The sequence below is a fragment of the Macaca nemestrina genome, chromosome 6 (genome assembly GCF_043159975.1).
Source record: "Macaca nemestrina isolate mMacNem1 chromosome 6, mMacNem.hap1, whole genome shotgun sequence".
Lineage (NCBI taxonomy): Eukaryota > Metazoa > Chordata > Mammalia > Primates > Cercopithecidae > Macaca > Macaca nemestrina.
In genome coordinates this window covers 20794290-20816082 of record NC_092130.1, presented here as the reverse complement: position 1 = coordinate 20816082, position 21793 = coordinate 20794290, and the positions used below count along the sequence as shown (strand labels likewise).

General features: G+C 42.1%; 1 long non-coding RNA gene across 1 annotated transcript; it reads left to right on the top strand.

Annotated features, from left to right (window-relative positions):
* Window positions 1-34: 34 nt before the first annotated feature.
* LOC139363717 (uncharacterized) lies at window positions 35-21566 on the top strand. Its single transcript, XR_011624515.1, has 6 exons — window positions 35-2817; window positions 3228-3428; window positions 7484-7645; window positions 9931-10048; window positions 12078-12243; window positions 20072-21566. It is a non-coding gene; the product is annotated as an uncharacterized lncRNA (long non-coding RNA).
* The last annotated feature ends 227 nt before the right edge of the window (window positions 21567-21793 follow it).

Below are 21793 nucleotides of genomic sequence, written 5' to 3'. Positions count from 1 at the left end.
TATAAATATTTTCCCCCTCTCTAAGACTTTTTCTTCCTTTTTTTTTCTAAGACAGAATCTTGCTCTGTTGCTCAGGCTAGAGTGCAGTGGTGCAATCTTGGCTCACTGCAACGCCCAACTTCTGAGTTTAAGTGATTCTCTTGCCTCAGCCTCTCGAGCAGCTGGAATTACAGGCCTGAGTCACTATGCCTGGCTAATTCTTGTATTTTTAGTAGAGACGGGGTTTCACCATGTTGGCCAGGCTGGTCTCAACCTCCTGAGCTCATGATTCTCCAGCCTCGGCCTCCCAAAGTGCTGGGATTACAGGCATGAACCACCATGCACAGCCTCTTCCATTTTCTTAATTGTGTTTTCTGATGAACATTAAGCTTTTAATTTTGATGAAGTCCATTTGATTTTTTTCTTTAACCATTAATGCTTTTTGTTTTGCCTTTCCTAAGGTTGTGAGTGACTTTCTTGACTTTTTAAAATAGAAACAGCACACTTTTCATTTTTATGTTTGGATTTATGATTCATTTTGAATTATATTTTTGGCCATTATAGTGGTTAATTATTATTATTTTTTTTTCTGATGTTTATCCAGTTGTTTCTGAGCCAGCTCCTTTCTCCCTTTGAACTGCCTTAGTGCTTCCTTGAAACATTTTTTTTTCTTTAAAATTTTTATTTTATTTAATCTTCACAACAATTCCACTGGGTTAATATTAGCACCATTACATTTTTTTATTATACTTTAAGAATATACATCCTTGAAGCATTTTAAGCAGAGAAGTACTATGATGCATTTGCTGATGTGAACAACATGGACTGGAGGTAGTAGGGAGATCAGTTAGGAGGCGACTGCAGCAGTCCAGGAGTGTTGTGATCGTGGCTGCAGTCAAGGCAGCAGTAGTGGAGATGGGGAGAAGAGGAAGTCACTATGTTAGTCCAGATTGTTGGAGACTGATTTGTGTTGATCCTGCATGCTTCCCACTTTCACCAGTCTCCACAGTTTCAGCACACAGAAAGGGACAACACAACGTGATAGTCTAATTCCATGAATGATGAGTCAAGTGTTGGCAGTTTCAGTCTAGGCTCTGCCACTAAATCTTAACTAACCTTATGAAAAGAGTATTTTCTCATAAAAAAACTAGGTCATTAATGATGTCATCTTTCATACTAAAATGATGTAATTCTATGCTGTTCTCTGAATGCTCCAGGAAAGGTAGCCAATGAATTCCTGATGTCAATAAACTCTTTTTGATCTTTACCTAATCTGAGCTCTCTGTAACACTAGGGACTTTACCAACCATTCCTTTCCCCTTGAAATTCCCATTTTCCTGGGCTTCCATGCCCCTACTCTCCTGATTTCCCAATTTTCTCTCTGGTCAGTTTTTCCCAGTCTCCATTGCTGCTTCCCCTCAATTTGCACAACTTCTAAATGTTGGCCTTACCAGACTCTTACCATGGGCACATTCTAATTCCACATTTCTTCTGGGTCATCTCTTTCATATTCATGACTTCAGGTATCTAGATACTATTTCTTCAGGTATCTAGATGCTATTTTACATATAGAATTTTTTATTTTTATTTTTGAGACAGATTCTTGTTCTGTTGCCCAGAGTGCAGTGGTACAATCTCAGCTCACTGCAGCCTCCGCCACCCAGGTTCAAGTGATTCTCATGCCTCAGTCTCCCAAGCAGGGGGGACTACAGGCACAGGCCACCACACCCAGCTAATTTTTGTATTTTTAGTAGAGACAGGGTTTCACCCTGTTGGACAGGCTGGTCTCAAACTCCTGACCTCAAGTGATCCACCCACCTCGGCCTCCCAAAGTGCTGGGATTACAGGGTGATACTATTTCACACATTTCTATCACCAGATGATGTCTTTCTCTCTTGCATTCTGAACTTACATAGTTAACGTTTACCTGGTCATCTGTACCCAGCTACGTCCTAAGTCCAAAATTTAACTCATTAACGTATCCCCTAAAACAATCTCCCCTCCTTGATTCCCTGTTCTGATGACTTCTATTTCTATCTACCCAACCTCCCAAATCAGATGCCTGAGAGTCATTGTAAACTCCTTTCTCTCCTTGACTCTCCACAACCAATCCCCAAACACTTCCCTTCTCTTTCCTAGATATTTTTCATGTTCTTATCCAAATTGGAAGGCTTATGAAAAAGGGTCACTATTAGTAATAATGCCAAGATAACCAGTGTAAACCAGTATGATTCTGGGCAAACAGCAATGTATGATTAGCCTAATGTTGAGAAACAGAAATAATTCATTCCAGAGTGGTTTCAGAAAGCACATTGCTCTCGAAGAACTGAGAGAATTACAGTCTGCTTAGTCTAGGGTGTGTGATGCGGACTTACACAGTGAGAGATGAAGCTGGAAAGGTCATTGCAATACCAGATTCTGCAGGTGTAAAATATTTCTTACCTTGAAATTATCCATGAGTGGTAAACAGTACTGGTTGTTTGCTTAGAATTAATTTTCTTTCCTTCCTAGCAAAAGCCATCTCCCATGTAACCACATACTTCAGGAGAAGCTGACCCTACACCCAGCTCTACTAGTGAGTCTAATTTGTCCAAGGGTCTTCTTTTCCCTTTGCTAGAGATTGGCTCATGGGTCAAATGATCCAACTCCAGCCAATGAAACATTAGGGGAGTCTGCTGGAGGATTTCCAAAAAGAGTTTCCTCATTCCAAACAGAAAACCATAAGAAAGGAATGTCATGCCTATAATTGCTGCAGCTATTTTAATTCCAAGTATGAGGTTGAAACAATCATGGATGGCCAAGTGAAGAGATGGAAAAAGCAGGATTCAGGATAACTTTGTGAGTTGCTAAGTTACCAACCCCTGCCCTACTTCTGGACTTCTGAAATATGAAATGATACTTGCTTTGTTACTTAAGTCAGGATTTTCTGTTACTTATAGCCAATGACACTCTGATATGCCATGAAATTTAAGAATGTGAAGTAATGGCCTTGACTTTCACGGAACTGGAAGGAGTGTGACTGCCATGTCACTTACTGTCACTATCACTTGTTTGACAATTACAGCTGCTATTTATCTTACCTTGTGTTGTTGCTTATTTTTCTATGTGATTATGTTGAATATGCATCTAATCTGGAACTTCAAAGAATCAGTTAGAGATAGATCTTACTTCTTTGTAGGCCCATAATCCATTACATAACCCACACATTTTTGTCAATTATTGACTTCCCCCTTATTCTACCCACATAGATTTTTTTGGAAGATGACCAAAATGCTATCTCTATTTGGAGATAATAATTAGTCTTATCTTCATTGGCTTCCTCTTGAATGCGGAGGGAATTATCGGATGAGTACATTGGAACATGGTCGCCATGTGGCCTGCTGCCCCCATGTACCACTTGGAGACCAGCCTAGCATGGAAATGACCAGATGTTGGAAGCTGAGCTACTGGTGAGTAAAATAAATAAGTTAGCTGTACCACTTCCCATCTGCACGGACAGCTTCTGCATTGCGAAACTACGGGTGCATGTCATTTCACATGGCAGCAGTTAATCTCTTAACCCCTTCCTAAACTTGGCATTGGAAAGCCCTAGATGGCCAATTAGGCTGTGTGGGTATATGTACACTAGTGCCCATCTGCCACAGGAATTGGAATCAGTGGCTCAACTCAAGTCAGTACCCAGATACACAGATGCTCTGGGATCTGAGGAAGTGACTTATAGAAAATGAAAAATGACCAGGTAAAGGCAATATGAAGGGAAGTAGAGGAGCTTATTAGGCAGCTCTGGACAAGCAGAGAAAAGTGATGGTTCAACATGTAGGGTGTGCCAAAAATGGGCTTGTTTCACTGGTTATTTGAACACAGAAGCAGGGCTTTCTGTCTCTCTCTCTCTCTCTCTTTCTCTCCATTCATTAATTATTTTTCTGAGTAGACTAATAATATACACTTTTTGTGAAACATTTGAGAAATGGAAGAAAGTATAAGAAAAAAATAAAAATCACCTATACATGTATCTCCTAATATTTCATTATATCTGTACAGACCCATTTCTTTCTAGTTTTGTGATCATTTATTCGGTCAACATTTCCACAAATATTTAATGCATTTTGTATGTGTCAGGCACCATACCAGGCACTAAGAATATAGTTGTGATCAATAATTGGCATAATTCCTTATAGAACTTTGGGTCTAGCAGAAGTGACATATAAACACACAACTGCATTAAGAATTATTTAATCTCAAATTTGACAAGCTCCGCAAAGAACAAGCACTAAGTCTTTGGGAAGAATGGGGCATCCTAACCTAGCCTGGATGTAGGGAGTGCACCTAAAAGAAAAACTCTGAAGCTGAGACTAGACTAGTGAGAAACTGCTGGCCAGGGGTGAATGTGTTGGTCCTAGACGGGTAGAGTAGGGGCAGGCTGGGAATAGAAAGGAAAATTGCCGATGGAGGGAACAGCTTGCCTGAGGTCCTGATGAGGAGACAATGACTAGATGGGGGTGAAATGGCTTTGTGGAAATTAGAAAGAAAAATAGGAGCCAGATCCTACAAGACAAGTGTTGACAAACAATAGCCCAGGGGCCAAATCTAGCACCCCACCTATTTTTGTGAATAAAGTTTTATTGGAACAGAGCCACACCCACTCATTTATATAATGTCTGTAGTTGTTTTCACACCACACTGTCAGGGATGAATAGTTGTTACAGAGACTGCAGGGTCCATAATGCTTAAAATATTTACTATCTGGCCCTTTCCAGAAAACTTTGCTGACCCCTGCTATGGGGTTTTGTGGCGGGGCGTATGGTGGAATTCTTTTATCACAAGTACAATGGAAAGGCTTTGAGAGGAAAGCAAGGAAGACATCATCAGATTTTTCTTTTAAAAGAACTCTAGCTACAGAAGCATGTAGAGATTAGAACTGGGGACTCTGGGTGGATATTGGGCACCTAAGAGTATCCAGGAGACAGATGTTGATGGTTTGGACTCAGGATGTGCCAAGTGGACACAGGAAAAAAGAAACAGATTTGAGATCTCTTTAGCATTTGTATCAGACAGGACTTGATGGCTGATTGGGAGGGGAAGTAAGGATAGAGAGGTGTTCAGGAACACCCAGGTTTCTGCCTGGTGCACCTGCATGGATGAGGGTGTCATCAACCAAATGGGGAGCCATGGAGGAGAAGCAAGATTGAGAGGGAAAGTCAGGAGCTTTTAGCGCCTGTCTAATGTAATCACAATGGGTAATATGATAAATCCCCTATTAATGGACATGTAGATTGTTCCTATTATTTTTCTTTTCAAAATAATGCTGCGATGCAGCAAAAGGAACAGTCAGCAGAGTAGACAGACAAGCCACAGAGTGAGAGAAATATTCACAATCTATACATCTGACAGAGAACTAATATCCAGAATCTACAACGAACTCAAACAAATCAGTAAGAAAAAATAAACAATCCCATCAAAAAGTGGACTAAGCACATGAATAGACAATTCTCGAAAGAAGATATACAAATGGCCAAAAAATATGAAAAAAAATGCTCAAAATCACTGATGATCAGGGAAATGCAAATCAAAACCACAATGCAATACCACCTTACTCCTGCAAGAATAACCATAATAAAAAAACCAAAAAAACAGTAGATTTTGGAGTGGAGGCGGTGAACAGGGAACACTTCTACACTGCTGGTGGAAATGTGAACTAGCACAGCCAGTATGGAAAACACTGTGGAGATTCCTTAAAGAACTAAAAGTAGAACTACCGTTTGATCTAGCAATCCCAGTACTGGGTATCTACTCAGAGGAAAAGAAGTCGTTATTCAAAAAAGACACTTGCACAGGCTTGTTTATAGTGGCACAATTCACAATAGCAAAATCGTGGAAGCAACCCACATGCCCATCAGTCAATGAGTGGATAAAGAAACTGTGGTGTGTGTGTGTATATATATATAAAGAAAAACTAAAAGAAAAACTCTGAAGCTGAGACTAGACTATACACACACACACACACACACACACACACACATATATAAACATATATATACATATATACACAATGGAATACTATGCAGCCATAAAAAGAAATGAATTGACAGCATTTGCAGTGACCTGGATGAGATTGGAGACTATTATTCTAAGTGAAGTAACTCAGGAATGGCAAAGCAAACATCGTATGTTCTCACTGATATGTGGGAGCTAAGCTCTGAGGATGCAAAGGCATAAGAATGATACAATGGACTTTGGGGACTTCGGGGAAAGGGTGGGAGGGGAGCAAGGGACAAAAGACTACAAATATGGTGCCGTGTATACTGCTGTGGTGATGGGGGCACCAAGATCTCACAAATCGCCACTAAAGAACTTACTCATGTAACTAAATACCACCTGTACCCCAGTAACTTATGGAAAAATAAAATAAAATAAAAATAATGCTATGATGAATTCATTTGTGCATATATCTCATTGTTTCCTTAGACTGCAATCCTAAAAGCAGAATGGCTGGACAAAGACAGCTCACATTTTTAATCTCTTTGATCCATATTGCTAAATTGTCCTCCACAATGTTATTTCAATTTATACTCGCACCAGTGTGTGCTGCTACAGCCATTTTTGGTTCAATAGGCACCAAATTGCCCTAGGGTTGGGTGTCAGAATCTGTCCTATGTCTTTAAAACAAAACAAAACAAAAAAACTCTATTGCTTCCAGCTCAAGTTATTAATGCTTGAAAGATATTCCATGTTTGAAGGGATTTTTGTGGTACTGGCCTGTAAGTTGACCTTTCTGAGATGAATAAGAAACATTCTTCAAAACTGTGGTTGACATCCAAGGTATGAATTCTGGCACAAGAACTTTTCGAGTTCCATCTCTCCTTGGTGTGATAAAAGGTAACTTACAACCCAAGTCACATTAAGCCCCTAATATATGTGAGCTGGTGTTTCAGGCCACATCTTCTCTCTGTCTCCAAAGAGGATTTTGTTTTTTGTGGCACACCCATCACCTGCCAACTCCACATCCATACTCCATACTCCAAAGTTGCAGCTGCCACCTAGTAGCAGCCAGACTCATGAAGCCTTTTGGCACGAGGCATAGGTTTGCAGCATCAGGTAAGCCTTCTGGTGTGACCATGTAGGGAAAGGGAGGTGTGATGTTGAAGCCAGGCAGCCTTGGATATGAATCCCAGTTCTATCTATTACTTGTTTTCTATCTCGTTAGGTCATGTAACTGCTCTGCCTTCACTTTCTTGTCTGTAAAATGGGAGTTTTTTATAGCTAGCTCAGAAATTGTTGGGAAGAGTAGTGACAAGGCCCAGCAGATGCTCAAAAGTGAAACTGGGGAATGGGAGAGGATCTGTGGAATTTGGGGGCCTTCTGCCCTCTGCACTTCAGCCCCCTTCAAGCACTTCAGACTTTAGGGTCTCAGAGTTAATCACAGCTTAATACACCAAATTAATCACAGCTCTTTTTTAAGAAGGAAGAAATAATGAGTGAGTTTAATTTTCCAATCCTGCTTTAGGCAGTCAGCTCTCAAGTAGAGGAAGATAATCATGGGTAAGGCGTGCTGCATGGCCTGTCTTCTGCAGATGTCTTTCTCACTAGCTGAATGTTCCACCTGAAACTTCCAGCATGCATCTTGTTGTCTCCAAGATGCCCTTGTTAAAATACAGATATCTTCAAGGTAAGCTGTTAGATGTTAGCACAGACTCTGGAGTTAGATGAACTGGGGATAAATTCCCGCTTCCCCACTTGTTAGCTATGTGACTTTGGAAACGTCACTTCACATCTCTGTGTCTCAGTTCCTTCATCTGTACAATGGAAATAATAATCTTGTTAAGGGAAGAGTAGATGAGATAACGTCTGGGACATTATAAGTGCTCAATTAAAGTTAGCTATTGTTAGTAGCTATTACTAAACCCTGAGAAGAAGAGTTAGGTGGTGATACGAGTCCACCAAGAATACACTTAAGTTTCTCCTTCATCTGGGTGAGTTTCCATAGGCTTTGCAAAATAGGTGCTATTTCACAGACGAGGACAACTAAATCTCGGAGAAATTAACTGGTTCTGAGTCACACAGCTTCATCAGGATGCCCTGAAGAAACAGGATATAATGAACACCCTCCTTTAGCTGTGCCCCCAATAACCCTCCTGAATAACTTCTGGCTTCCTAAGAGAGGACTAATGGTTGTAGCCCCTGGAATCCACCTACACACTCTCCCTGAGATAGTCTGTAGTGGACAGCTCCCAAATGCTTTCCAGTTTGAGGAAAGACAGCTTGAAGAGCAACTTGCAAAAGCAAGGTCAGATACCAAGCCCAGAGGCCGTACGGATGTCACACCTCAGTTCTTATGGTGATGACTTGGCATTTAGAGATGAAAAAATCATCTCCATGACAACGTAGGTGATTTATTTACAGATGATTAATCCCATTGTATACTACTGCCAAATCCACTTCTGGCTTCACGCCTGGTGACATGGGGAAAATACCACGGCTTCCTTGTCTTGGGTACATTTCCATCTGCTGGGCATTCTCTGGGTTCCTGGGGGAGGTGAGTCAACAGTCTGTCAATACTATGGATTTAGTGTCTTGATGTGGGTTCTAATGAGAGAGTTTTTATAATGTTTCACACACTCCCAGCCCTGCCGGCCACAGTGGTAATATCAAACCCAGAGACCAGGAACAGAGGAACTTGCTTTCTTCCAGCTTTAGATCTTCCACCTAATATGATCAGAGAATTCTTATTTCATTTAATATGTCTTTCATGAGTGCCTGTTCTGCACCAGATACTGTCCCAGAATAGAAGAAAGCATACTTCCAGAAAATTTGCTATGATCATAAAGAAACTGAACTCAGACAATAATAGTTATAATAATATCTCCTATTTATCAAGCATTTACTGTGTGCCAGTTGCTGTACCAGGAACATCACAGTTTATCCTCCCCAAAGCCCTTGGCTGCAGGTCCCATGGTATCCCTATTTTTCTCTTAATGAAGATAAAACACAGAGAGGTTAAGAAGCTCTCCCAGGATGGCACAGCTGGGAAAGTGGTGGAGTTGATTTTACCCAAATACAGTGAATTCTCCTTATCTGTGAAGGTTATGTTCTATAAAGTGGCTGTGAGCACCGAATTAGCAAATACTAAACAGTTGCTCCTACAGGAAATACAGGGTGAGATTCCTTTGAGCTTCTGATCAATATTTAACCTTGTTTTAATGATGTTTTGTTTAAAGATATCTTATTCAATATACACATTTGATTCATTAACATTGAACTTATAACAACAGCACTGTGACCCACGCCCAAATGATGCTTCCCTTATGCATATATTTTGTCTGTAAGGCACACAGCAGCCTTCTACTTAGGATCACTTTAGCACTATGCTTTGGGACCATTTGAAACAGCAAAATCACCATCATAAAGCATAAAAATGGGAAAAAATGGGGCACTAAATAGACCACAAAAGAGACACTTGTTCTCAGACTGAGAGCTGAAATGAAAAAGCAGAGTATCACTTTGTTGTCCCACCTCAGCTAGGAATGCTTGTGTTGAGTGTTGAGTGACCCAAGTTTTTTGCTGCTGTAAGAATACCTGCAAGTGACGACAAATGTGCCTGAGTATTGATTTTAAAGTTACAAATAAATTTTAGCATGTAGAGAAATTCCATTCATAAGGAGGATTGGGTATAATCTTATTCCAGAGCATGTTTTTACTGTTCTTCACACTTTACGCTGCTGTGGTCAGCAGCCTCTAAGATGACCTTCAGGGATCCCCACCTCCTGGTCTTCATGCCCTTGGTAACACCCTTGGGAATGCCAATCCCCTTGAGTATGTGCTAGACCTAGTGACTGATTTCTAATAAATAGAATGTGGTATAAGGTCATAGGATATCACTGTCAAGTTCAATTACAAAAAAAACTATAGCTTCCATCTTGAACGTTCTTTCTCTTTTATTAGTTTTCTGGGAAGTTTGCTGCCATGTTTTGAACTGCTCTATGGAGAATGCAACATGGCTAGGAATATGAGAGAGCCAACAGGACAATGAGGCCCTCAATACAGCAAGAAACCAAATCCTGCCAACAACCATGTGAGTAAATAGATCCTCCCCCAGTCAAGACTTCGAGTGAGATTGTTGCCCTGACCAATACATTAGTTGTAGCCTTGTCAGAAACCTTAGAACCAGAGGCAGTGAACTAAGCCATGCGTAGATTCTTGGCCCAAAGAAACTGTAAAATAGTAAGTTTTTGTTTTAAGTCACTAAGTTATGTTTTAAGTCACTAAGTTTTAGGGTAATTTGTTACAAAGCAAAAGATAACTAGCACAACTGCCTTCTCACATGCTACATTTATTAGATTGCATGGCATTATGAGCTAGATTCTTTACATGACCTACTGCATCTGATCCTCACGATGACCTGGTAAATTACTGATATTATTCTCATTTTGTAGATAAGGCAACTGTCCATCAGAAAGGTTGAGTAACTTGACCAAGGTAACACAGCTAAAAGTAAATCAGGTTTTTGACCACAGATTTGATCAACCCCCAAACTCTCAAGCTAGACTTGAATTGCACAATACCATTGAGCCGGGATCAGAATGCATTCCTCTTGATTTCAAGGTCAATTTTTTTTTTCCTGTTTCTCACTTAAAAACACAAACCTTCAAGTGAAAGAAAGATTACATGAGATGGAAAGGTTCAGGTGGCCATAATGATATTCAGTCTCTGCCACTACTTCTTCCTAATCCTCATCTGCAGAAGAAGCCCTTTGAGCAGGATTGTGCAAATGTTATCTCTTACAAAGTCACCCCACCTGGAATCTAATTGTATTAATCTTCTCAGGTTGTCATAACAGAATACCAGAGGTTGGGTGGCTTAAACAACAGAAATTTGTTTTCTCACAGTTCTGGAGGCTGAAAGTCTGAGATCAAGGTTCAGCATGTTCAGTTTCTGCTGTGGCCCCTCTTCCTGAGGTGTAGATGGTCACTTTCTCCCTTTTTTCTGCCATGGCTCTCACAGAAAGAGAAGGCTCTCTAGTGCATCCTGTTCTTGTAATTCCATCAAATTAGGACACCACCCTTATAACCTCATTTAACCTTACCTCCCTAAAAGTCCTGTCTCCAAATACCACCACATTAGGGGTTAGGGCTTCGAGATATGTATTTTGCTGGGGGGCTCGTAGGGGACATAATTCAGTTTATAATATAAATCAACATTCATTTATTGGCCACTAGGTCCAAAACAGGTAGAGATTAAGGATGCCACTCCCAGTGTATAAGCTTGAAACTTGATGTGGAAAGGGACCAAGAGATATCCAGTAATCAACTTCTTACCTCTCTAGTCCTTGATTTCTGACAGACACACTGAGACAGATAACCCCTGCAGCGGAGGCCTAAACTTAGGCTATGTGTAGCATTAGTAAATGGCTCAAACAACTCCAAACTCCTCATTTTACAAATGAGGATCTTGAAGCTCAGAAAGATAAAATGACTTGCCCAGGGTTGCAGAGCTGGCTAGTGGCAGGGCCAGGCTTGGGTTTAAGTGTAGTGGCTTTCACCTTCCCCTTGGCCAGGCTAGAAGATGGGTGTCCTGAGAAACCCTCAGAAGGAGAACACTGGACAAATCCTTGGAGTCTCCTGGGCATGTGGGGGTTGTGATGGAGGGGTGTATTGTGAGTGTGGGTGTGTGTATGCAGAGTGTTGCTGGGCAGCACAAGACAGCATAGCTGGCACCTTTGTCTTCCTCATGATTCCGTTTCTTCTCTTGGGCCCCTCTTCCTGTGTAAAATAAAAGTCCCTCTTGGCAGTTCACTAAGAGTATGGATTGACAGACTTTTTTTTTTGAAAAGGACCAACTAATAAATATTTTAGGCTCTGTAGGCCAGACGATCTCTCTTGCAACTCAACCCGGCCATTGTAGCTTAAAAGTAGCCATAGACCATATATAATCAAATAGGTGTGGCTGTGTGCTAACAAAACTTTATTTACAAACAGATAGCAGCTGGATTTGTTGTAAGGGGTATATTTTGTGGAGCTGCTGAAGCTGGGGTGCTTTCTTTGTCCCTCACAAACATCCTCACGTGAACTTACTCATCCCTTTTCTTACCTTATTTTGCCAAGTTCTCAGATTTTAAAGACCAGGACTCCTCATGAATCTGTCAGCCCCCCTCAGCCCAGCTCTGGGCCTCTCTGTCACCACCACTGCCACCTCGTCATTATCCTATTTCATGCCAGTCACTGGACTAACAGGCTTTATCACATTTAATTCCTTCAACAACACCAAGAGGTAAGTATCACTCCACATCTAACACGACTTGCCTGAGGCTTAAATAACTAAGTAACTTGTCCAAGGTTGTTGTAAATACTAAGTGCAGATTTTGACCTTTTTTTTTTTAATTTGTAAATCCCAAGCTCTTAATAAATTCTCTACGAACTCCTAAATGGATGGTTTTAAACTAGCACAGTGAGAAAAATCATCAAAGTGAAAAGAATATAGAGTAACAAGTTGAATCGTTTAATCTCAATTGTAGGCCTAGAGATCTAGAGCAGTGATCACAGGCCAGGGATCAAATGAAGGTGAGCATCAGAATCTCCTGGGGAGATTGTGAATATGCACATTCCTGGGCCCCGCTCTCAGAGATTCTAATTTCTTAAACACAGGAAGAGACCTAGGAATCTGCACTTAAGACAGCATCCCAGATTCTAGGACCAGTGAGAGACACACAACTTCTGAGGTCCTACTGAAAAAATGCTGTCATCAGACTCGATGTAGCTAAGATGCTTTGGGGCATCTACTTCTGCATCTCCAGTCTTGTGGATGACTCAGCAGCAGGGCAGCTCTCGCTGTGATTCAGCACTAATGACCTAACGTTATGCTCCTTAGAAAGCGTAACTGCTCTACTCTAGGTACAGCCCCAGGAGAATGAGAGCTCTGGTTTTCTTTTCTCTTCTCTTCTCCTCTTTTCTTTCTCAATTATTGGCATGTCTATGCATAACAAATGAGTGAATTTTGTCAGAAACTTTTAATATCTTAATGTGGGCCTTTGAAGCCCCCCCAGGACTTTGGGGAAGAGAGAAAGGGCTCATTTCAATTTGAACCTTCAGTAATCTCACTAATACAAATAAGCAAGGGATGACTACTTAGCACATACATGGTTGCTATTTATGAGAATGTGGAGGTTAATGCAGATTTTGCATACACTATTTTTTTTTTTCTGCTTGGTGATTTAGGCACTCATGTCTCTACCCCACCAGCAGCATCTTAGAGGCAGTGAGAACCCTATTTTAGAAAGAGAGTCTGTCCTCTCAAGTTGACAACGTGCTTGCTTTTCGGTCTAACCCTTGTCACCTGCCCCAGACCCATTCTAGAAGTGTCCCATTCTCCCCATGAATGAGAAATGAATGTGCTGTTGCAGGCTTGCAGGCACAATGCATCACTCTGAGTGTGTGCTGGCCTCCTTGGCTTCTATTCCAAACATGCTGTGAATGCTCAATTGCAACCACTGGGTTTCTTCAACCTGACTTGCCATCAAATGGATATTGTTTGTGCAGGGGTGGTAGAAAGTGAGTAATGGTGTGTAGTTTCATGGAGATACTTGTTCTAATAAAATATTTCAAGGTCCAGTCTTCCAAATCTCATTACAATTTTGCTATGAAAAGAAATGGGGTATGTATGTGTGTGTGTGTTTGTGAGAAACAGGTAACAGGTAAGCTAGCTTGCTTTCTTTCTTTCTTCCTTCCTTCCTTCCTCCGTCCCTCCCTCCCTCCCTCCCTCCCTTCCTTCCTTCCTTCCTTCCTTCTTTCCTTCCTTCCTTCCTTCCTTTCCTTCCTTCCTTCCTTTCCTTCCCTCCCTCCCTCCCTCCCTCCCTCCCTCCCTCCCTCCCTCCCTCCTTCCTTCCTTCCTTCCTTCCTTCCTTCCTTCCTTCCTTCCTTCCTTCCTTCCTTCTTTCTTTCCTTCTTTCTTTCTTTTTTTGAGACAGAGTCTTGCTCTGTCACCAGGCTGGAGCACAGTGGCGCAATCTCAGCTCACTTCAACCTCTGCCTCCCAAGTTCAAGCGATTTTCCTGCCTCAGTCTCCCAAGTAGCTGGGACTACAGGTGTGTGCCACTACACCCAACTAATTTTTGTATTTTTAGTAGAGACGAGGTTTCACCATATTGGCCAGGATGGTCTTGATCTCCTGACCTTGTGATCTGCCCTACTCAGCCTCCCAAAGTGCTGGATTACAGGTGTGAGCCACCACACCTGGTCTATTTCTTAATCTGTTAGGAAAACAGAAAACAGCTCAGGAAAAGAAAGAAAACAGAAGTCAAGACGTCCCATCTGTGATACAGAATAACCCATGACTTAGAATATTTCATGTAATGACTTCAAACCACAATAAGACTTCAGTACTTCAGAGCACAGCTGTTGGATGGCTTCACCATTCACTGGCTCTGTGTCTTTGGGAATCTTCCATAACCCCTGTAAGTCTCAGCCTCCTTGTCTGTAAAATGAAATTAATAACAGTCCTTCCATCATTAGGCTATTGCAAAGATAAAATGAAACAGTATATGTAAAAGTACTTGCATACCTGGCACGTAGTAGGAGCTCAATAACTGTTAGTTTTCCATTCATCAAGTTTTCATTCAAAAAACATTTATGAAGTGCCTGTTAACATGTCAAGCACCATTTTTACGTACTTATGAAAAAGCAGTGCACAAACAGACAGGAATCCCTACCTTTATGTCTAACGGGGTCAAACAAGTAAAACACAGCTGATATGAAGTGGTGTTGAGTGCTTTGGAAAAAATGAAGCTGGGCAACAGTTCTGGGTAATGGCAAAGTGGGCAGGGGTCATTTTCCTGCTGCCCCTGAGCTGAATGAGGATTGCCATCTGGGACATAAGGAGTGGTGTGGGAATGTTGAGTGTCTTGTAATGATAAAAGAAAACTGGGAAAAGAGGCATAAAGAAGTTAGCACTGACCTAATGATGTCAAGGCAAACAATATTTAGGGGTGAGATGGGAATAGAGGTTTTTCCTGAAACACACAGAATTCTGGTGCCTTCACTTTTTCTCTGCTATTAATTAATGGAAGCTTGGGAAGAAGTGGCTTTATAGATCATGATTATTATCTTTACTATACAAGGCTCCCCAGCTCGCGATCAATTGATGAGATAAAGGGGGCATCTGGAACTCCTGAATTTTTAAGTAAAATTATGTACATATGGGTAAGTATGTGCAAGGAGAAAGTTCATACATTTTATCCCATTCTCAAAGGGACCCAAGACCAAAACAGAGTTAGTTCTGCTTCTCCTTGGTTCATAAGAAGGTGACCACACTGAACAGTGTCAGTTGACACTTCTTGTCCTTGCAAGAGTATGAATGGTGCTCCCTTTCATCCTCCGAGCTGTGAAGGTAATTTTAGGGTCTCCTGAGCTGTAAGGCTCCTACCTTACTTCTTTGTTTGATGCATCCCTACATCTCTCAGATGGCCTTCAGCCCTGGGTTGAGAAGAAGGGTCTAGAACACTTTTCAAACAGAATATTGGAACCGCAGGTTGTACAGCTCACTATCTGCCTAGGCTGATGTCCTTGGGTGTTCCTTGACCACAGAGGAGAGGACAGGAGTGGCTCCCCTTTAGGAATCAGGGGTAAGTTTCCAGAGGATTCCTTCCAACATGCTCTTTCCCATAAGTTCGCTTTCACACGCTCCCTCATTTCCCAAACTGAAACTGTGACAGTGTGCCAGCTTGGCTGTAGGCAGGACAAAGCGAAAAACAAAGCACCCAGACAACCAACAAAATAGATGATGAGAGCCGGGGGCCTCTAACACTGGAGACTTAGGTGGGGAAAATCCTGGATCTTTTTCTACTGGACTAAGCTTGAGGTATGTGTCTGTGTGTCCAAGGGGTTTATTGAAAATGGTGACTGGAAGATCCTTGCCTTCTAGGCACTTAAAATGTCTTAATTTTACTTCCTTATCAGCAAAACGAAGAGAGGTAAATGGAAAGTAAATGTTAAGCTGCATAAAGAGCCAACAGAATTAAACATAGATAAGTGACCTAATTCTAGCATCCCCACGCCTGACTTTCTGCTTCATTTCTTTTTGGTCTCCTTATGAGGCTACCACTTTCCCTGCACAAGAAAGACTTTGGTTAAAGACTTTGGACTCCTTTGGGTCTTCTGACCTTGGAGCAGCCAAGGAATTCCTTTTTCTCTCTCTTTTATGAAAAAGTCTGATTCCTTTTTCTCTCTCTTTTATGAACACAGCTCTATTTCCTCTAAGGAAGAAAAAAAGCAAGGAACTGGGAATTGCAGTGTCCGTTGAGAAACATACCCTCTTGGTCATTTTTGGAAGGCACATTGTTTAAGTTTGGAAGTCTAAGGCCATCAGTGGATCATGTTACGTTTGTTTCATGGCTTTGGTATTATAAGTGGAAACCCACTAGTGGTGGGCTTTCCAAATGATTCAAATTTATTATAAAATTATTGGACATAACAAGAGATTATCCAATATGAAGCTATCTAATCTGATTAAACCAAACATTTTCTTAAGATATACCTCAACATAGGCACATACACATTCCTTTGGGATAGAAGAGACCACAGCACCCCAATCCTTATACAGGGTATTGTGATGGCTCATGTGGGTGTGGCTTGAAGTTCTGGATGCTCTCTCACTCAGAAGCCACCTAGAACAGTGCTGAGGATGGGATATTGGATGAGGTCCAGAGTTCCCAGTCTGAGACTGCACCTTCAAGCGCCAGGGCAGTGGAAGCAAGTGTCATGAAGCTGTGGAAACTCAGGGCTCGTATACTTGGTAAACCCTGCTGGATATGACCAGTGTGCATGCTGGCCCTTCTACTCCCACCCATCAGGCTGTAGACTTCAAGTTTACACAAATCAGGCAATCCTAATATGTTGATCCTGATACTATGCAGTGGCCCTCACTGGGACATCGGCAGCTCTATTGGATTGATACGATAAAGTATTATGGGACTCAGAGTCATAACTGAACATATACACCATACTGTGCAGAGGTCATGGGTCAAATTGAGTCAAAAAATATTTTTTCGCTACCTTCGTGTTGTTTTTGTCCTCACAGTGGGTTTGTTTGCTTGTTTTTGACACTCAGACATTTTATTTATTTTTATTTTTTTTTATTTTTTATTTTATTTTTTTTTTTTGAGACGGAGTCTCGCTCTGCCGCCCAGGCTGGAGTGCAGTGGCCGGATCTCAGCTCACTGCAAGCTCCGCCTCCCGGGTTCACGCCATTCTCCTGCCTCAGCCTCCTGAGTAGCTGGGACTACAGGCGCCCGCCACCGCGCCCGGCTAGTTTTTTGTATTTTTTAGTAGAGACGGGGTTTCACCGTGTTAGCCAGGATGGTCTCGATCTCCTGACCTCGTGATCCGCCCATCTCGGCCTCCCAAAGTGCTGGGATTACAGGCTTGAGCCACCGCGCCCGGCCAGACACTCAGACATTTTAAAACAATGAGATTTCATATGACAATGCAGTTTCTGGTTTTGTGTGTATGTGTGTGTTTTTTTAATCAGAAGATATAGGTTTCCTAGGCCCTCATTATCACACACCAAACAGGAGCAGACATTTGCTTTCCATTTGGCTCCCGTTTCTACCTGGCACAGTCTTCTGTCCCTGCAGGCATGTCACTCTGCTGCCTTGATTTGGAAGCCTAGATTCTCCTACAGTCTCAGGTCCAGACTGGTGATGTCCAAGACTCCATTTAAGGAAGGACCTTCCCAATGACCTTCTCTACTGTTTCCAGATGGTAGATCTGCATCTGTGGCTGCTACCTGCAGGACCTGGCACACCACAGAGAGACTGTGATGAGAGCCCACGACTCCCTTAAGATGAAGGCATGAGTGTTAGAGCACCCCATGAGTAAAGGGGAAGTGTCTTAGTCCATTGATGCCGTTATAACAAAATACTTTAGAATGGGTAATTTATAAACAACAGAAATTTATTGCTTACCGTTCTGGAGGCTGGGAAGTCCAAGATTAAGACACCAGCACATTCAATGCTTGGGGAGGGTCTGTTCCTCGTTGGTGGCACCTTCCATGTGTCCTCACATGATGGAAGGACAAAGCAGCTCTCTGGGGCTTTTCAATAAGGGCACTAATCCCATTCACAAGGACAGAACCCTTGTGACCTAATTACCTCCCAAAGGCCCTGCCTTCTAATATTATCACCTTGGTGATTAGTTTTCACTCTATGAATTTTAGGTGGACACAGCATTCAGAACATGGAAGGAGGGGTAGCCTCGGCTTTTCTTTTCCATTTTTTTTTGGAATGGAGTCTTGCTCTGTCACCCAGGCTGGAGTGCAATGGTGCAATCTTGGCTCACTACAACCTCCGCCTCCCAGGTTCAAGCAATTCTCCAGCCTCAGCCTCTCGAGTAGCTGAGATTACAGGCACCCGCCACCATACCTGTCTAATTTTTGTAATTTTAGTAGAGACAGGATTTCGCCATGTTGGCCAGGCTGGTTGTGAACTCCTGACCTCAGGTGATCCACCTGCTTCAGCCGGCCTCCCAAAGTGCTGGGATTACAGGTGTGAGCCACTGTGCCTGGCCGCCTCAGCTTTTCTATCTCAAAAGCTTATTGGTAATTTTCTCCTCTAACTTCCTCACTCATAGATGTGAAAACACAAGCCCAGAAAAGTTCCATGGTTGTTCTAAAGTCCCACACCGAGCCAGCAGTAGAGCCAGGATGAAGGTTTAGGTCTTCTGATCCTTGGCCCAGATGATTTCCCTGCTCTTTTTCCCTTGCCAGTGTGTTATTCTGGGATGAAGCCATTACTCTGTCTGCCCTCCCAACAGAAGCTTCTTCATTTGTGTTCACTTTCTTTCTCCCTGCTGGTCAGTGGTCTTGAATTTCACAAGTACTGCAAGTGTGAATTGCCTTGGGTTATCTGTTGGTTGGAGTCTATGGCAGTCAATATTTTCTCAGGATGGTGTCTCTCAGCAAGACTTAAGCCAATAAATGGCAAGCAGGCAATCAACAAGGACTTATTAATTCCCCTGATCTTTGTTCAGCACCACAGGCTTTCTGAAGAACTATTACATTTAATTCCTTCTGTAGCAAGTAACAGACCACCTTGTCAAAATTGCTTAAGCAAAGGAAGAATTTATTGGCCCCAGAATAAAATATCAACTCATGGGAAAGGCAGGGCCACAGCTGGGCCTTGGGAAAACTAAAAGTAGAACTCCAGCAAGAGCAGTATTCTCTGTTTAGATCTCACATCTGCTTTTTACTGTATGTTGGGATCGTTCTCCATATGATAGAAAAATGTCCACCAATGTTTCCTGACTGTATCCTCTCAACTTTGACCATTGGAAAGAAAATGACTTCCTCATTCTGGGTCCTCCAAGCCTATGGAAATTCTCTGATTAGTCTGACCTAATTCAGGTGCCTATCCCTGGACCAATCAACTATGGTGTGGATGGAAGTGGAGGAGATACTCAGGTCAATCAGCTGTGACCTGAGGTGGCCCATGTTGTACTAAGAGGACAGCTTCCACCATAACTATGTGGAAGTGGCATGGGTTGAAGGTGCAGAAGACTGTCTCAGAAAAAAACCAAAAAAGGATGGGAGTCTTAGGAAGACTAAACCTTGCATCCAGTACATCTGCATATAGGATTTTATAATTGAATAGGGAGTTAAGAATTACATATAGAAACAGCAGTGATAAAAGACTGTTGTGTTACTGATTGTGAGATAAAGCAGGGGCTCCTTACAGGGACCTGCTGGATTTCCCCACCCGCTTCAAAGCATGAAAATAAAGAAAGATGAGAGTCCCTTCAAGGGAAATTCTAGGCACCTAGCTTGCCCTGAAACCAGCAATGAAGGAAATGAGTGAATAATCCACTAAGCAAGAAGGTAATAGTAATGTAAACAATAGTCATTCAAGTAAGTTAGAGTCACACGATGTTTGGTTTCCTATAGAAACAAAAGCTAACATCTTAACATATATTCTTGAGTTGTTTTTCAGAAATCTGGACCCTCCCACCAGATGCAAAATGTTGACTGCTTTCATGTAGATCTCAGAAAATTGGGAGCTGAGGACTTAACTCCAATTGCCATTCTTTGCTCTTTTTTTCTTTTTTTCCCTAAGGAGCCTGTCAGGCCTCTGAGCCTAAGCCAAGCCATCGCATCCCCTGTGACTTGCACGTATACACCCAGATGGCCTGAAGTAACTGAAGAATCACAAAAGAAGTGAAAAGGCCCTGCCCCGCCTTAACCGATGACTTTCCACCACAAAAGAAGTGAAAATGGCCAGTCCTTGCCTTAAGCGATGACATTACCTTGTGAAATTCCTTTTCCTGGCTCATCCCAGCTCAAAAAGCTCCCCCACTGAGCACCTTGTAACTCCCACTCCTGCCTGCAAGAGAACAACCCCCCTTTGACTATAATTTTCCTTTACCTACCCAAATCCTATAAAACGGCCCCACCCTTATCTCCCTTCGCTCTCTTTTCGGACTCAGCCTGCCTGCCCCCAGGTGATTAAAAAGCTTTATTGCTCACACAAAGCCTGTTTGGTGGTCTCTTCACAGGGACGGGCATGACAGAGCCTGGAGAGAGTCACACCCATAGGCCAAATCTTAACATTCCTTTCTGCTGACCCCAAGTTTTTAGACAAAGGCTTGCTTCCTTAACCAATTGCAAATCAAAGAATCTACCTATGACCTGTAAGCTCTCGCTTCAAGATGAAACCACTACTGCAAAGTTATAACTGAGACAGTGAAAGAGATCTGACTTAACCAACTCCATCTCCCTTCTAACTTGCAAGCTGTCCTTTTTCATTCCTGGGCATAGGCTGAACTAACTTCGGGAGGAATTTGGTTTATAGTTTATAGTTTAGAGCAAAGACAATAACAGCCCTTTCCCAAAACAAATCCCCCTCTTGCTTGGGGGCTAGACTGCCTTTGTAAGACTAGCAAATTAGCCAAAAGATTAGAAATTATGGTTTAGCAGTCATGCAGCTTGAGGCTACCAGATTCTGACCCCTCCCAAATTGCTCCTGGGAATAATAACACTATTATAAAGCCTAAGATCAGTGTTTGAGATGTTTTGCAGATTCTTCACTCAATGGATCAGCTGGTACCACCCAGATTGATAAACTGGTTCATCTTATCTTCTGGCCCCCACCCAGGAACTGACTCAGTGCAGCTTCGACTACCTATGATTTCATCTCCAACCCAACCGGTCAGCACTCCTGACTTTCTGGCTGCCCCTTGCCCACCAAATTATTCTTAAAAACTCTCATCCCTAAATGTTCAGGATACTGATTTGAGTAATCATAAAACTCCAGTGTCCTGCACAGCCAGCTTTGCATGAATTACTCTTTCTCTATTGCAGTTCCCCTGTCTTGACAAATTGGCTCTGTCGAGGCAGTGGGTAAGGTGAACCCATTGGGTGGTTACAAAAATACTCCCCCTTTTTGGGCCAAACAAATGTATAACCACTGTGTATCGAGCTATAATTTTCCCTGTAACTTCTACTTTTTTGAAATATGCCCCTACCTTTAAAAACCATTCCTTGTAAGTCAATGGAGAGTTTGTGTCCTAATCATCAGCTGCCTAATTCTTCCTGCTTGAAGCCCTGCAATAAATGCCTCACTTTCTCTTGCAGCAAATCCTGGTGTCATTGTTTGGCTTTTTTGTGCACTAGGCAAGTAGACCCAAGTTCCATTCAGTACTAGTTTTTAGAAATAAGTGTGCAAAATGGGCTGGTATTATCAAGAATGACACCATCTAGTGCTGGCTTTTTCAAATTGAAATAGTGGGATAGAAGAAACTTTAAATAAACATAATTCTTTCTCCAGGAGTTTCAATTT